Here is a 17764-nt window from a genome sequence, read left to right as displayed (position 1 = left end):
CCACTTCATTCTATCCACTAACTATTTATATGCTGATAGCAAATTTTTCGGTTCTCTTTTACATTAAGGGCAGTTCTGTTCTCATAGTTTTTGTTTGTTAGTCTTATTTTCCTCTGCAGTACTCAGTCTACTGGGTTTGACCTGGTTCCGTCTTGAATGTTTCACCTGACGTGCATCAAGCACCCTTTTTTTGGAAACATCATCCATCTGTACCACTATCACACCCCCAGTTTTATGCATTTGTCAACTTGAAGCTTGATTTTTCTAGTATTGTCTTTGCCAGCTCCATTAATTCTGCATGCTGCCACAAATTGAGAATTCTCATTGTGCACAAAGAATTCTTTTCTTAATCCCTTTCTGACTTGCTACTTTGCTCCCTTCTGTCAAAAACCTTTTCAAAACATGTCTCTTCAATCATCCTCCCTAACTCTCTTCTAAATTCCTGTTTAGTCTTAGATCCTATTCTCCTAAAAACAGCTCTGTGATAATTTGTGGAAGATATCAAACCAGTTGAGGGTCCTGTACTCTGTATTGGCCACTCTAGTTGATGTTGGCATCTACCCCACATTTTACTATTTGGTGTTCCCACAGTCACAGAGCCAAGAAATAGCCTTGTCAGTGGCGAGATTAGATTCCCTACAGTGTGGAAACAGGCCCTTCGGCCCAACAAGTCCACACCGCCCCTTGCAGCATCCCACCCAGACCCATCCCCCTATAACCCACACACCCCTGAACGCTATGGGCAATTTAGCATGTCAAATCCACCTAGCCTGCACATCTTTGGACTGTGGGAGGAAACCGGAGCACCTGGAAGAAACCCATGCAGACCTGGGGCGAACGTGCAAACTCTACACAGACAGTCACCAGAGGCTGGAATCGAACACAGGTCCCTGGCGCTGTGAGGCTGCAGTGCTAACCACTGAGCCACCCTGCCGCCAAGATGTAGTTATTTAAGCCTGCCTTCCAGTTTTGTCAGCAGATACTAGTTGATGTTGTGAGTCATTGTTCGGACCGCGCCATAGCTATATCAATGTTACGGTGTTGGGTTGCTTCGGAGGTCCCGACCTGTCTAAAGATGGCTTAAAAGGGCCCACTGTCAGAGTCTATGATGCAAAAGTTGTTTCTGTTTAATGTTTGGACTGCATCATAGGCCCCCAGCTGTTGCTCTTGATGTGGTGAACTTAAATCATATAAGGTAGTCAGAGGGAAGGGTACAGCTGGGTGTTTTCAAGTTATTGAGTATTGGCAAGCTTAGATTGTAGTTGATCTTCTCCAGTATCTTGCCTGTGGTAGTTACTCTGCTGCTTTGGGGACGTGGGGATGTGTGCATCAATATTGCTTAGAACTGGAGCCAGGGAAAGTGAATAGTTCAAATACTACCTAGTTATGTTTTGTTTTGTCGAGTTGAGTGTTGTAAATAAATTTGGTGTAGGCAGTTTGGTACCATACTTCAGAGCATTGTTCTGCATTTGTATATATGATGGCCAGAGAGCGATCTATCAGGTAATCAAGTAACCTGTAATCACTGTATTTCCCTCATGTACAGACGATCACATCCTCAAAGTGCAATAAAAACATTGCGATTGCAATATAATGATTGATGTTTTGTCTGTCTTGGGTTCCAGACGTTTAATGATTAAGACACGCAGAAGATCTGTGATCTAATGGACACACCTGAAAGCTCTGACTTTGATGATTGAAGAGCTACATTTCATATGGTATGTTATAATTTTCTGCTGACTGGAATTGTGTTCCTGCGGCAATTATTCACTAGTGTACCATTGTTCAATTGTTAGAATTTGCCTTGGTATTAGTAAAACTGTTTGAAACAATAGAAGGTCAGTGAGTTATGCTAAAACTGCAGCATTGTTGACTGTCTGGTTAACATCATAACAGTCTTGGGATACGGAGCAAAGATACATATGTGGAGCCTTCATTTGTAACCTGGAAACAATAAGTATTACTAATCTCATAGAATGTGAATTGATATTAAACTAAACCATGCACCATTTATTTGTTACTTTTTCATAAATGGAAATAGATTTTGCCATGAATGGAAAGCAAAATGCAAAATACTGCAGATGCTGTAACTCTGTTTTCTGTATTTTCAGTTTGTATTTCAGTTAGCAGAAAAGCCAGCAATTGTGAGAAAAATTAAAGTGGTTGGGTTAAGGTTTCAGGCCTATGACCCATCATCAAAACTGGAAAATGTTACAGACCTGAAAGATTGACCTAATCTTTCCCTTTGCTGACAGATGTGCTGAGTTTTTGTTTCCAACATGTGTGCATTGAGTAAGTTAGGTTAGAACCCACGACAGTCTCAAAATCATTTAAATGTTTTTTTTTCAGTTTTATTTTTACCCTCTTCTGGGTTGTCCAATAATTTTGACTGAGATTGGGAATCTAGGAATAAAGTCCCCTCTGATAGGTTTGCAATACGAATCATTATGTAACTATTTTAATATTTTGTTTTTGATGGTTACACTAATTAGAGTATTATTGACTGGGTATGGTCTGATGACTTGAGTTGCCTGAACTTAGATTTCCATCATGTGTAACTCATAGCATTGTTAATAGAATAATGTTATATTCTTTTTGCTCATTAAGCTCAGCACCACCTGAGAAGTGATGTAAGGTTAAGATAACCATGCAAAGGAAATGCTATATTGTTCTTTAATGTAGCAAATTCAAGAAGAGGTTTGGTCTGTTTAGGTAGTGGAAGCAGTTAAACCTGATCCCAGGCTGGAGGCGAAGCTAAGGATTTGGGTTTGATAAGTCTGAGGTATGAATCTCTTGAAGCAAGCAACTTTTTGTTCAGAATCATTCATGTGATGAACAGCTTTCTTAGTGGAAAGATTTTATTAGTGTTGTCTTAGTGTTTGTATCCAAAGGAGAATAAAAATTGATTGGGTTCCTGTTAACTTTTATGGAAAGACACAATACTGTAGAGTCTGCAAGAGCTTACTTAATTCAGTGGTCGGGTGGCTTGCTGATTCTTCTTGCCAAGGTGCATTGAAATTATCTATTTGATTGAGATATTTGATATCTGCTGGTGGCCATTTAATATTTTGACATTCGTTGGTCATTTTTTGGATAAAAAAATGGAGAAAATTATTACAAGGAATTGATTCCAGTCAGAAATCTTGTCTTGAATTGAAGGAACTTGTACTAAGGGAACAAAATCATTTTGTTCGTCAGTTCACGTCCTCATGATTTGCCACTTCTATCGTCATGCATAGTGGTTGATGTTCTGTGTAACTGTGTGGTAAACACTTCAAGTACACGAGTAAGATCTGTTTGGTCTTGCTTGAATATTCCACATGACCAAACTTGCACAGTTCTTTATCCAAAAAGCTAGGTCTCCCTGTATTCCATGTAATCTAGCCTTCCTAGCCAGTCTATGATAAGGAACCTTGTTTAACGCCTTATTGAAATCCATATAGATCACATCCACTGTTTTGCCATCAGCAATTCTCTGCTACTTCTAAACACTCAGTTGGTGAGGCATGATTCCTACACACAAAGCTATGTCGACTATCCGTAATCAGTCCCTGCTTTTGCAAGTACCAATAAATCCTGTGCCTCAGGATTCCCTCCATCAAATTGCTTACCACTGATGTCAGGCTCATCGATTTATATTTCCCTGGATTTTCCTTACCACCTTTTTTAAGTAGTGGCACAACATTAGCCAACCTCCAGATTTTTGATATCTCACCTGTGGCTATCGATGATACAAATGTCTCAGCAGGAACCCAGCAATCGTTTCCCTAGCTTCCCAAGGAGTTCTAGGGTACACCTGATCAGGTCCCAGGGATTTATCCGCGTTTATGCTTTTCAAGGTGTCTGGCACCACCACCTCTGTAGTATGGAAATTTTTCAAGATGTCACTATTTATTTCCCCCAGTTCGCTATCTTCCATATCCTTCTCCACAGTAAAAACTGATGCAAAATACTCATTTAGTATCTCCTCCATCTCCTCTGGTTCTAAGCATAGATGACCTTGCTGATCTTTCAGGGGTCCTGTTCTCTCCTGAATTAGTCTTTTTGTCCTTAACATATTTGTAGAATCCCTTTGGATTCTCCTTAACCTTGTTTACCAAAACTATTCCCTTTTTTGCATATTCCTTTTCTTCCCTCCTGATTTTCCTTTTAAGTATACGCCTACTGCCTTTTATATTCTTCTCTGGACAAATTAAAAAGGCCCATGAATGGAGAGTGAGTATCAGAAGGAATCTTAATTTAAAATGGTTTGTTTAGTATGGAGTTGGAGTTGATCCATTTTTTTAGAAGTACTGTCTGTGAAGTTAAAAGAATTTGTAGGAAAACAGTTAAAATCTGGACCTAAGAGTGTGAAAAATTCAGGATGCTCTTCAGAAGGTCAGTGTAGACGCTGGGCCAAATGGCCGGCTTCTACATTGTAGGGATTCAATGTTGTGCCCACTCCTCTGAAGGTGCTCTGCAATCCATGTCTTGGTTGGCCTCTATGGTTAGACCATCCTGTTGTGCAGGAAGCAGCATGCTGTCACACTCTCAAGAGCATAGACTGAACGGTATCTCCTGATTAATTCTGACAACGGAAAAACATCTTTCATGTGGTGATTGATAGATCGTTTGGATTTGGCTGTCAGAAGGGAACGGATGGATGGATGGGAGTACCTTGGAAGTGGGAAGACTGTAAGGGATGCAGAAAGAAATGGGAGAAGAGGATGAACACTCAGTCAGTTCCAAATCTGGTCATAGACGGAACATTTGAAATTCCTCAATTTCTGGACAGTTACAAAGGGAAAGCAGCAGAAAACTTCAGTCTGAAAGACACTTTAAGCCAAATTTGACCATAAAGAAGTATATAAGATATCTAATTTTTCCTATCAGCTTTCCCACTTTCTTTTTAGGAATTTGTCATTCCTGGTAACAACCTTTCATAATGATGAAAAGACCTGGAATATGGTCCTTGTAGGTACAAGCCCATCCCACACTGTTGTGACATTCCTGATAGCAACAACAATAACTTTGTAATTGTATGGCAGACCACTATCTATAAAGTGCTTGTTATCTCAAAAAAATTATATCACGTTTTGAGGAGGGATCAGTGGACCTGAAATGTTAACTCTGATTTCTCTTCACAGATGCTGCTGGGCTTGTTGAATTTTTCCAGCAACTTCTGTTTTTGTTTCTTTTGGTTTTTAAAATTTATATCCAGTTTTGTGACATTATAGACAGGTTATCATAAACTTGGCCAAATATATAGGTTTGAAAGGAGTCACGAGAGTTAGAAGTGGAAATGTTTATGAAGGAAATCAAGAATTTGAGACTTAAACAGCTGAAAGCGTAACTGTCAATTTGGAGCAAAGAAAATTAGAAATGAGTAAAAGGCCAGAATTAGAGGAGTATGGAAATCCAAAGGTTGTTGGGTTGGGGAAGTTATAGAGAATGGGAGGAAGCACTCTAGCATTATTGGAAATAGCTGTACACTTGCCTGTTTTGGCAGGGTAAGAAGTATTCACTTTGTCACTTCCCCTCACCCCGTCTCCTCTGCCGCGACTCCATTCCATCGTACCACCCTTTTGCTGCCATGTCCCCTTGCAAATCCACGCATCCCTTTGCCACTGCAACCCATCGTACCACCTAAATCATCCTTGCCACCCCACAGCTACCAATCCCTCTCACCAGCTCCACCCCCTTTGCCGCCCTTACCAGCTGCCAACTCATGAACCCCACACGTCTTGCCAGCCCCCATGATGCTTCCACACACCTTTGCCACTGCTACCCCTGTGTAGAATTTAAGTACATAGAAACATGCTCATTGTAGGAAAGACTCCATGCAGAGAGGGGAATTCTTTCCCACTTGCAATTCAAAAGCAGTTTTGACAAAGAATTGTTTTCCCTTTTGGTTGCTTTTGGTACATGAGGTCACAAAAACAATGCTGTGAGTGAAGGGAAAGGAAAGGGTGTTGTAGATGTAAAAAGAAGTGATTTCATAATTTAACTCTGTCACATACCAAGACTGGTGGAGAGTGAAATTGAAATATGTTTAGAAATTAGTACCAATTAATGTAGTCAGATGGCACGTTGTATAAGATACATAAGGGCACCATCATTAATTTGAGCTGTGCATGCAAAAATAAATGCAAAGCTTTGAACGTGCAGGAATTGTGCAGAACTGATGTTTCACATCAAACTTGCATCGCTTTTGATAAAATCCTGTCAATGTAAAGCTGATGTAGATGACTAGAAACGTATGCCATTGAAGAAAGGTGGCCAAGTTACTGATATCTATTATTGATAAATATTTGCAGTAGTTCCTTCCATTTTATTCCCCATCTCTTCTGATGGTGCTGATACTTGCAGTTGCTACGGTACTGTTTCACAGCCACAGTCTGAGTGTATTACCTCAATATGTGCTCCTGAGGGTGAGAATTAGAAAATAATTCATTCCATTGAGTGTATTACATCCAAACTTTTCCTGTCCTCACCTGATATACATGCATCCATTCTAGTCACTAACACTATCTAATGACCAACAGAACTCTGGATGATTTCTCCAGATCGTTGATGCCCACAGTTAATTGTTTTCCCAAACCAAAGTCCAGTATCACTGCATGAACTATTAATCGGACCTGAAAATTTCTGGCCTGCATTGTCAACTCCAGAGCCACAAAAGCTCTGAAAACTTAACCCAATTTTATTACAGGTGTATTCAGTAACAGACTTGTCAAGGATTTGTTGTACTCTATGCACAGCATTTTGTCTCGAAAAAAAAGTGCATTTTCATTTTCAGATAGTTTTAAGGTCTCAGATTTCAACCTACCTGCAATACTGAGCAAGTGTTAGCGTTGTTACAGTGCTTGCAATATTTGCAACAGTAGCTCAGCTGTACGAGAGAAGCTGGACTTAGTTTCTGACAGTTTCAAGACAGTTAAAAAACTGAGATCAACAATTTTATTTATCCACATAATGTAAAATGCAGCCAGATTAACAAAATAATTGGGATTAGGGATTTGACACAATTTGAATTCAACATGTGATATTCCTGTGCTAGACATTGGTTGCAGCACTATTTGCAATAAGTCAAAATAGAACAGATTTGAGATCTGATGAACAATAAAGTATGATGAGACCTGACAGCACCTATTAATATCATATATGAATGTAAAACTTAATTGTCATTTAATTCTGTAGTTTCTTTCTAGAGGTTTCTTGAATTATCATTGGTGAGTTGCAATGCTAACTCCAGCAGTTGGATTGCGTTCTTTTGCAGATACCAACATCAGTTGATATTCAATTCAATCAGTTCAATTTGCTAATAATAGCTGATTGACTTTGGAGGTGGGCTATAATTTCACCAGCGAAACATAAGCATTTCAGGAAAAGAATTCATTAAAAATGGTGTATGATTATTAGTTTTAAAATTGGACTCATTTTAAAAGACAAGGCACTTGATCTTGTTATGAAGCATTTTGCTTTCGATGTGGTAGTGGTGGATGCTATAATCAGTTGAATTGGTAATGGATCCATTCTGAAATTCATGTGTTTCTGTAGTAAACTGGTAGCCTCTGAGCAGCAGCAATAGCAGCAAATCATTTTTCATTCTTCTAGAACTTGCTTATATGGATTGCAGTGCCTGAGATTATTACTTTAACAATGAGTGTCTTCTGCACCTAATGTATTTTGATCCTTTTTCTTGCCACTCCCTTAATTTGCATAACTTTTCTTTGTTGAGTTTAGTCATCATCCAGCCACCATTCCTTGGCTCTGAAATCTGATCTTGCGTAACTGATTGCATGACAATATTTCAAATTGGCATGCCATCTTATTTTTCATCCCTCCCTGTAGGTAATGTTTAATTCCTTGGTTTAGAATCAGAATTTGCAGTGTAGTGAATTATGGACAGGAAGAGCATAATGTAGAAGCAAATTACTGTAGATGCTGAAATCTGTACAGAAAACAACAAATGCTGGAGATCACCGTGGATCAGACAGCATCTACAGAGAGAGAGCAAACTAACATTAGAAGTCTAGATGACCCATCATCAGAAATGAAGTATGGAGAGGCAATAATTATGCTGTAATTTAAGATGGGGGCCTGGCAGGTGTGGGAACATTATGGCGGTGTTGGAGGTGTAGAGTGCTGGTGGAGAAAAAATGTTGATAGTTCACGTTAAGTTCTCAGAATGTGAGACTGGCAGAACAGTTGTGTCTCTAACTGCCAGACTTGAAAGAGAATTCAGGCCCACAGGATGGGGGAAAAGGAGAATGGACACGGTGACAAAGAATGTAACAAGTAAGATAAAAGAAAGGGAATAAATGGGGAGTTGGTCCACAGTTTGAAGGTGTTGAACTTAATATTTAGTCCAGAAAGCTGTAAAGTGCCTTGTGTGAAGATGAAACGTTGTTCCTCCAATTTGTGCTGTCATTCATTGAAGCATTGCAGCATGCCAAGGACAGGCATGTGAGCAGGACGCTGTGTTGAAATGACTGGCTGCAAAAAGGTCAAGTTATGGTTACACACAGACAAGAGATGCTCTGTAAAGCGGTCACCCAGTCTGCGTTTGTTTTTTTCAATGTAGAGGAGACCACATTGGGTGCAATGAATATAATACACAAAATTGGAGGAGGTACATGTGAAATACTGCTTCACCTGGAAGACTGTTTGGGCCCTTGGATGGTGAGCAGAGAGGAGGTTAAGCAGCAGGTGTTGCACCTTCTGCGGTTACGTTAGAAGGTACCGTGAGAATGGGAGATGGTATTGGTGGTCATGGAATGGACTAGGGTGTCCTGGAGGGAACAATCTCTGAGAAATGCAGACATGGGGAAAGAAGCAAAGATGTATCTGTTGGTGCCGTCTGCTGGAGTTTGAAATGGTGGAGAATGACTCTGACCTTCCTGTAGCTGGTCATTTCAATTCAACGTCCTGCTAACATGCCCATTTACCTGGCCTTGGGATGCTGCAATGCTCCAGTGAATCACAGTATAAACTGGAGGAACAGCATCTCATCTCCGTAGGCATGATGTGGAGGTGCTGGTGTTGGACTGGGGTGGACAAAGTCAGAAGTTACATGACACCAGGTTATAGTCCAGCAGGTTTAATGGAAATCACAAGCTTTCAGAGTGCAGCCCCTTTGTCGGATGCAGTGAGATAGAAAAGCAAACAGACAGAGCTCGAGGACTGTGAGACTAAATGATCATATAGCTAGTGTGAGTGGAGCACCAGATAATAAGTCTCTGCGGGTAACCAAGAGTGCTGGACAGCAAGTGAATTCCAATGACGGATTAACTAACGAAGGGATGACCTATAATCCGATCATTGAGGCAGTGATAATTACAAAAAATTTAAAAATAAGGTGGTGCTGGAGACCAAATAAATGACTGGAAAACCTGGTGACATGTGACTTCACACTAGACACTTCAAATTGTGAACTAACTCCCATTTCTTACTGTCTTTAAACTTTAATTGTTTACAATCTCTCATTTCCTCCCTTTATCTTTGCTTCTTACATTCTTTGTCATGATGGCCCCTCTCCCCTCCCCTCACCCCAGTGGCCTGTCTTCTCTTTGAAGTCTGGCAGTTAGAGTCACCATTGTTCTGCTGTTCACAAATTCTGAAAGTTTAGTCTGAACTATCAACATCTTTTCTCCACCCGCCCTCTATACCTCCACTGCCACCAAAATGCTTCCACCCACTGCTCCCTGCTGCCTCAGCCCCCACTGTAGCATAAATGCGGGCCCCTTCATACTTCAGCTCTGAAGAGTCATCTAGACTCGAAATGTTAGCATGCTGTCTCTTCATGGATGCTGTCTGACCCACTATGATCTCCAGAAACTTCAGGTTTCTGCATGCTGATTGTAGTGCTGAAGTTGCCTCATGCATTAATGTCCATTCAACATTGCATGTCCAGATCTGAATTGGCATCTGGTGCACAGTTATCAGCAAACAGGAAACTGGTTAGTAAGTTGGCAAATGACACCAAAATTGATGGTATAGTGGACGGTAAAGAAGACTGCCTAAGAGTATGAAAAAATCTTGATCAGATGGGCCTATGGGCTGAGTAGTGACAGATGGAGTTTACTTTAGAGTCAGGCGGTGTTGCATTTTTGTAAGGCAAACTAGGCAGGATTTACAGTTAATGTTAGGGCCCTGGAGAGTATTTTGAACAGAGAGACTTAGGGCTGCAGGTTCATAGCTCCTGGACAGTGGCATTGCATGTTGACAGAGTGGTGAAGAAGGCATTTGGCATCCTTGCCTTCATTGGTCAGAGCATTGAGTATAGAATTGGTGAATGGCATGTTGCTGCTGTACAGGACATTGGTGAGACCACTTTTGAATACTGCATATAATTCTGGCCATCCTTTTATTGGAAGCATGTTAAACTTCAAAAGGTGCAGAAAAAATTTACAAGGATGTTGCAAGTACTGGACAGTTTGAATTATAAGGAGAGGGAGGATAGGCTGAGTCTTTTTCCCTGGAACTTCGGGGCTGAGGGGCGACCTTAGCGGTTTATAAAGTCATGAGGGGTGTAGATAAAATGAACAGTCAAGATTATTTCTGTAGGATTGAGGAGTTGAAAACTAGAGGGAGTAATTTTAAGGTGAAATGGGAAAGATTTAAAAGGGACCTGAAACCAACCTTTTTAAACAGAGAGTAGTTTGTATGTGGAACGAACTGCCAGAGGAAGTGGTAGATGCAGCTGCACTTAGAACATTTAAAAGACATTTGGTCAGGTACATGAATATGAAAGGTTTAGAGAGATATGGACAAAACACAGGCAAATGGGAATAGTTAAGTTTGGGATACCTGGTTGGCATGTATGAGTTGGACTGAAGGGTCTGTTTCCATGCTACGTGACTCCATAACTCTATTACTTGGTTGCCTGAATGAGAGAAACTTATTGTATGAATCATATCTAATTTCAATGCTCGGATCACCAACATGAAAGGTATGGTGAAGAGAATTGGTGTTAATACAAAGCCCTGTTAAACTTCATTAGTGATTTGATAATTGGTCAGAAGACCCAGGACATGTACTAGCATTCCATTATGGCATTATCAAACTGTTGTAGTTTTCTAATGATAGCTAAACATTTCCATTCCTAAATAAATGCCCTCATGATTACCTGTGTCAGAGGTTTACTCAGGTCAGCACTTGGAGTAGAGGCCCACTTTCTTCTCTGGCATCTTTTCTGGAACTATCTAACTACAAATTACAAACACCAATATTGTTGGTCCCTCTACATTTTCCAAAATTGCACTGACTCTTGTGTCAATATATTATACTAAGCAGTTCAGAAGGGTTCTGAGAAAAATTTTCCCTGTAATAGTGAGGAGTGAAACCCAGAGTTGATCAGCTCCTTTCAGCTTGTACAAGTGGACAATTGAATGTCTTTGTATTCTTGTAATGATGATTCCTTACTCTGACACTCTGCTTTTTGACCAGACTTCCAACCTTGTAGAGCTCAGCCGGGATAGCATCAGCTCCTGGAGCTTTGCTACTAGATAAACATTCAGTAGTTTTCTCCTTGTTTCTAATAGTGTAAAGGACCGTCACCTGTTGATGGCAACCTGTGGCAATTGACACTCTCTTCATTATGGATAAAGGCCGATTGGGGGTATAGTTGAAGTGGTGTGCCCATTTTTCATAAAACAGCTGGCTATTGAAGTACTAAGCTAACTCCTTGGAATTCCTCCCAAAATGATCTATACTGATTATTGCAAAATGAGCAATTTTGGCATGCATTTGGATGAAAACAGTTTTTTTTTAAGTGAAATACTTTGAACATGATTGTCCAGGCAGAGCCAAAAATTGAAATTGGTTTAATGTGGAACTGGTTCTGATTATGGAATTATTGGTTTTGGTTATTACATATGACTCCTTTTGAAGTTGCTAAATATGGTCCTGAAACAGGGTACTGACATAGTTTAGTTTGTAATTCATGGTACACAGTGCACATTGCAAAGGTGGGTGGTGAATCAGGCATTCTTTAGTAGGTGTAATCAATGGTGCTTGCTTCCTGTAACCACCTCCCAGTGAGTAGTGGTTACTTTTTGATTTGCTGTTATTAGTGCAGATTTGGACATAAGCCAGCCATGTTTTGGCCTCTGGTGGGTTTTGTTAGTTTCTCATGCTTTAAAACAATTGGATTCATGAGAGTGTTGATGCAATTAAAGAAAGAGATTAAAAATTCTAGCCCTCCCTCCTCTTGTACCACCACCCTCACTAGTGTAAAAATAACAGAATATTTTAAGTTGTGAGCCATTACTGGTTTGCCTTAAAATTGATTTAACTGTGAAGAAATCGCAGAGGACGTTTGAGTCCCTTCAGAACTTTGGAATTTGTATTCGGTATTTGGAAAGAAAAACAAAGTTGTTGAAGCAAAGAAAGGCTTGCATTTATGTGGTACCTTTAATGGATAATGGACATCTTAATACGCTTTACAATCAATGAAATACTTTTAAGATGTACTTATTCTATAAATGTAGGAAACACAGCAGCCAATCCAAACATACAACTGCCGCAAGTGTGAAAATGACCAGTTAAACTGTTGTGCATTGATAATTGAGGTGTTGTTAAGTATAAGCCTGGCCATCAGGGAGAATGTTTATGCATGTCTTTATAATGTATTCATTCAAAGATACCACCTCCTGACAGTGCTGCACACCCTCATTACTGAAACTAGTTCGTCAGCCTTGATATTTATGGTCAAACCTTGCAGTGGGGCTTGAATCTGGCAGAACCCTGTGATTCAGAGAGTGAGAGTGCTACCAACTAAACTACAGCTGATTAGAAAATGCTCCACTGAGGTGGTAATACTTGCAATTTTGATGAGAGACTCTTAACGTTAGAATTCTGTTGTCTTTGTGCTAAATATCTGCCCTCTGGCTATTGTTACACACAGGTTAGGAGGGGTAGGCCTTCATTCTCATTGTTCATTTGACTGTAACAGTTTGTTTAAAAAGATGTGTGCACCAATTTGGTGCCTAACTGTTTATGTGCTTTGACTACAAAAATCCCAGAGATAGGTTTCCTTGAGTGTTCCAGAAGAAACGAGAATAGTGTTTATTCTACATAACGTGGTTGAAGAAAAGAAATGAAAATGCTCAACTTACGCACCCACACACTTGAAGTTCTCGCATGTACTCACAAATAGATCACAGAGCCGGAGCTAGAGTAGGAAATTTAAAATCCAGTAAAATTTAAAGGGTATGCAGCTCGAGGATTAGTGACTTCGCAGGCTTCAAGCCAAGTTTATGATTCATCTGGATTTGATGTTGAGATGGTTTAAACATGTAAATGTACAATTTATCTGTTCTTCTGGAGACAACAGCCACTAGATTGAGTTTTTATAAAGTTTTCTGCTCATGAATTGTCAAAATCAGCAAACAGAGGTCAATATTTGCAAATTGGATACAGAGAGAGAGAGAGAGAGAGAGAGAGAGAGATTCACACAGCATTCTTGCTGCTTCACCATCTTAGTTACATGTGCAGGCCCACAGTGAAAACACATGCTTAAGCATACAAAAGATTAGCTGGCTTGTCACACCCTTTATTCCTTTATTTGTTCACAGAATTAGGGCATCGCTGGCTAGGTAGCATTTATTGCTCATCCCTAATTGCCTAGAGGGCGGTTCAGAGTCAACCACATTGCTGTGTGTCTGGAGGCACATGTAGGCCAGACCAAGTAAAGATGGCAGTTTCCTTCCCTAAAGGACATTAGTGAATGGATGTGTTTTTTTTTCGACAATCGGCAGTGGATTCATAGTCATTAGCATCTTAATTCCAGGTATTTTACTGAATTCAAATTCCACCATCTGCTGTGGCAGAATTTGAACTCTGGTCCCTAGAATGTTATAGGAGTCTCTAGATTAACAGTCCAGTGATAATACCACTAGGCCTTCACCTCCCCCGTCTCTCCAACTGACCAGTAACCTCTATAACTGACATGATTGGCTTTGAAAAAAGTTTGTCCTTGCAACATCTCAAGTCCCATTCTTCAATTATATCTAATGGTTTGCCTCCACTCATTTGAGTACCCAGGTAATTGGATGCTTTGCTAATGAGAGAAAAGAAAGTCACACTCCTTTAAGCTCTATGAGGTTTAGCAACAGCTAAGCTCCATTCCAGTGGCTTTGGGCATAGACAGTACAGTAATGCCAATGTTCAGCCATCTTTGACTGATTTCACATCACTGGAATGTGCCTTTAGTTTTTTTTTACAGCTTCAATTAGTTGCATCCAACCAGTAAGAGTACAGTCATTTTCCATAAAGTATAGCTTCGTGAAACCAAGCATTGTCCTCTACCTAGGCTATCGGTAAATTAAAGGAATTTGTGCTCTTTACTTATAGATCGAGCAGTCCAGGTGTGTAGCATTTTTGCATTGAAAATACCTTTTTCTTAAATGCCATCAACCTCAGAGCTGTTTGCAATACTATAAGGACCCAGTCTTGTAGTTATCTCCGAAATGCCCTTGATGTATGGTAGGGTGATTAGTGAGTCTGGTTGTGTTGTGTCTTCCTGTTGTGGTCTGTCTTGGAGGTAATGGCAGATTCTAAGTAACAAGTGGGACAGAACACCAGTGCTTCACTGGAGGCGCACTGACGATTTTACCTAGCAGGGTGACAAAACATTTGCAACTAAATCCACCAGCTCGGCATGTCCACAAAGTGCCACAGCTATTTTTGGGCAAACACAAGAAATAGCAATGAGGTTGAGGACTTCTTGTTTTTCATGGTGTTAGTTGAGGCACCCCTAATTTTCATTGCTGCAGTATTGTCAACCATGACTTCAGTTATTTAGGTCTTTAAATTCTGTAATTTCTTCACTAAACCTCTCTGTCTCTATACCTGCTTTTAAGATTTTTCCTAAGTTGTATCACCTTGATTAAGCTTTTGGTCATCTGTTCAAATGTTTGTCTGTGTCACCCAATGTCAGTGCTTGTTAATGTTAGACTGAACTGCCTTGTGTGATGCTAAAAGCTCTGTATAAACACAAAGGTGTTGTTGCCCAGGACAGTGCCAGGGTCTCCTTATTCTTTAAGTAGTGCCACAAAATCTTAAATGCACCTGAATAGTTGATGGGTGCATGGCTTAATTTCTCATCGAAAAAGGGGCATCTATAAGAATGCAGCAGTGAGCTGGGCTTGCCTGATTTCCTAGATTGACTGTTCAAATTTGCTTCGTATAATAGCAGTTGCCTCTGGAATCTGAGATGCAATTTCTAATGGTTACTGGAGTTTTGTTCCATCTAAACATTTGCCATTGAACCTGGCTGATTGAATCAAGACAATGAAACAGCATACCATGTGAGAGGCATGAAAATGAGTAAACTGTTACCAATGCAGAAATGTTTTTAGTTATGATTGCATTTGCTTCCATTTACAAAACTTGATCAAAGTGGAACACTTGATTTTAAACTCCAAGGATGGAAAATATAGTACTTCTTGATCTGATGTGATAGTGGGCAAACACAAACGCTTATCAACATAAGTTGGGACTGGGCAAATGGAGAAGAAGAAAAAAAATACAATAAACGTCACTAGAGACAAAGTACTGAGGAAGCTAAAAGGTCTGAAGACTGGTAAGTCATCAAGACCTGATGCGATACTTCCAAGGACATTAAGGGAAGTAGCTATAGAGATAATGAATGTACTGCTAGTAACGGGGAAGTGATGGCCTGATGGTATTATTGCTGGATTGTGAATCCAGAAACTCAAGATAATGTGCTAGAGACCTGGGATCAAATCCTGACATCGCAAATGAGGGAATTTGAATTTTTAAGAAATCTAGAATTAAGACAGTATTTTTGATTATTGGAAAAACTCACCCGGTTCACGAACCCCTTTCCAGGAAGGAAACTGCTATCCTTATCTGGTGTGGCCGACATGGGATTCCAGACGCGCAGCAATGTGGTTGATTCTTAACTGCCCTCTGGGCAATTAGAGATGAGCAATCAATGCTGCCTAGCCAGTGACTCCCTCTTTCCAAGAGAAAATAGAAAAAAAATCAGGAATCTTTAGACTCTGGAAAATTGCCAATGTGACACCTTTATTTAGAAAGGCAAGAAGACAAAAAACAATAACTGGTTCAGGATGCTTAGTATCTGTTTTTGGGGATATGTTAGAGTCTCTCATAAAGTATGTAATACAACATTTAGAAATATTTAATATGATGGAGCAGTCACTATGGCTTCATAAAGGGTGCAAGCCATACCTGACAAACTTACTAGAATTCTTTGAAGAAGTAACAAGCAGATTAGATAAAGGGGGAGCAGAGGATGAATATAAGATAATGAAGTGTGCAGCTCGATGATCACAGCACGCCAAGCAGCATCTCAGGACCACAAAAGCCGACGTTTCGGGCCTAGACCCTTCTTCGTCTAGGCCCGAAACGTCAGCTTTTGTGCTCCTGAGATGCTGCTTGGCCTGCTGTGTTCATCCAGCTTCACACTTTATTATCTTGGATTCTCCAGCATCTGCAGTTCCCATTATCACAGAGGATGAATATATTTGGCTTTTCAGGTGTTTGGTAAGGAACTGCAAATGAAGCCACTTAGTAAGGGCTTGTTGTGATGAAGACAGTATATTAGCAAGGATAGAGGACTGGCTAACTAAGAGAAAGTGGACACCTTGGGTAAGGGGGCATTTTCAGTGTGGCAGTATATGTTAATGACTTGGGTGAAGAAAATTAATGTACTGTGGATAAGATAGAAGTTTCTGCTCCTACATCTTATGGTTGTACCCTCTGTATTTGCTTTGTCCTTGTTTGTAATTGTTTCACCCTTTCTGCATCATCTTCCATGCTGTCATAATAATGGACTGCAAGTTTATCGGTCAGTTACCGGAATAACTGTCTTTATGTCTGATACAAATTGCGAGCACAAACTCCAAAACTTAGGCACTGGCTTCAATATGGACTACCATATTCTCACGGTGTTTCTTAAGCCTTCACTATAAATTTTATTGCACACTCAGCTGAATTTGGGAATTTCCACAAAACTTGCAAATCTCTCTGCTTTTAATCTTATCATTTGACTGACAAATTTGTGAAAAAAAAAGTAAACTACATGTGCCTATACAACTTACCCAGTTGCTTGTTGATTCTAACAACTAACTTGTCTTTGTCCAGACGTTGTTGAATTGGTTTGCTCAGGAAAAGGTGCTGCTGTATGTTTACTAATGCTTTATTAGTGATTGACACCATGTCAGCTTGAAAATTTGTAACTGGTAAATTAGCTGATGAAAGAATTGGAAATTGTAGATCATTTTAAGAGATGTGCCCCAATTTTGCTATAAGTGGAGGAAATTGATCACCTCATTCTGGGCTGTGCTTGAATGCCATGCACATACATGTCGTTAAGATGTTCTGTGATATTTCTCATTTGTAGATGTGCTTAGACATTTTTAATCAACCTGGTCGGAAATGTTATTACACACTGCTGGAGGAAGTGGGAATTGGACCCAGGACTTCTAGATCAGGTGGGGTCACTACTGCTGCATCACAAGAGCACCTGTACATGTCCTTACTGTCATACTTGAAGTGTTGAAAGATAAATGTGATTATGACAGGAAATAACCAATCCATTTAAGGGTTTGTAATAAATCATTAATCTTTACCTGAGGGCATGTATTGTGGAATTTATCCTGAGTTGACTTGAATACGTTGATTTCTCCACCACCAGCTGTTTAGTTTTTTTAAAAATCTGTTTTTTTGTAACATATCTGTTCTTGCCCTTTACTTGTATTTGGAAATCTGTTTGCATGTATTTGAATATGTT

General features: G+C 39.9%; 1 protein-coding gene across 11 annotated transcripts in view; it reads left to right on the top strand.

Moving 5' to 3' along the window:
* atxn1a (ataxin 1a) overlaps nt 1-17764 on the top strand; it is a 346456-nt gene that overhangs the window by 184458 nt on the left and 144234 nt on the right. For 8 of the 11 annotated variants that reach the window (XM_048555139.2, XM_048555149.2, XM_048555131.2 and 5 more), the window contains one exon: nt 1626-1718. The exons of 2 other annotated variants lie outside the window; for them this stretch is intronic. The gene's annotated coding sequence lies outside the window, so the exon portion shown is untranslated. Of the gene's footprint in view, nt 1-1625; nt 1719-17374; nt 17466-17764 lie in introns of all 11 variants that reach the window. One more of the 11 variants, XM_059653490.1, reaches the window with a different exon arrangement.

The sequence above is a fragment of the Stegostoma tigrinum genome, chromosome 2, assembly GCF_030684315.1.
Source record: "Stegostoma tigrinum isolate sSteTig4 chromosome 2, sSteTig4.hap1, whole genome shotgun sequence".
In the NCBI taxonomy this organism is placed as follows: domain Eukaryota; kingdom Metazoa; phylum Chordata; class Chondrichthyes; order Orectolobiformes; family Stegostomatidae; genus Stegostoma; species Stegostoma tigrinum.
This window is presented reverse-complemented; position numbering and strand designations above follow the sequence as displayed.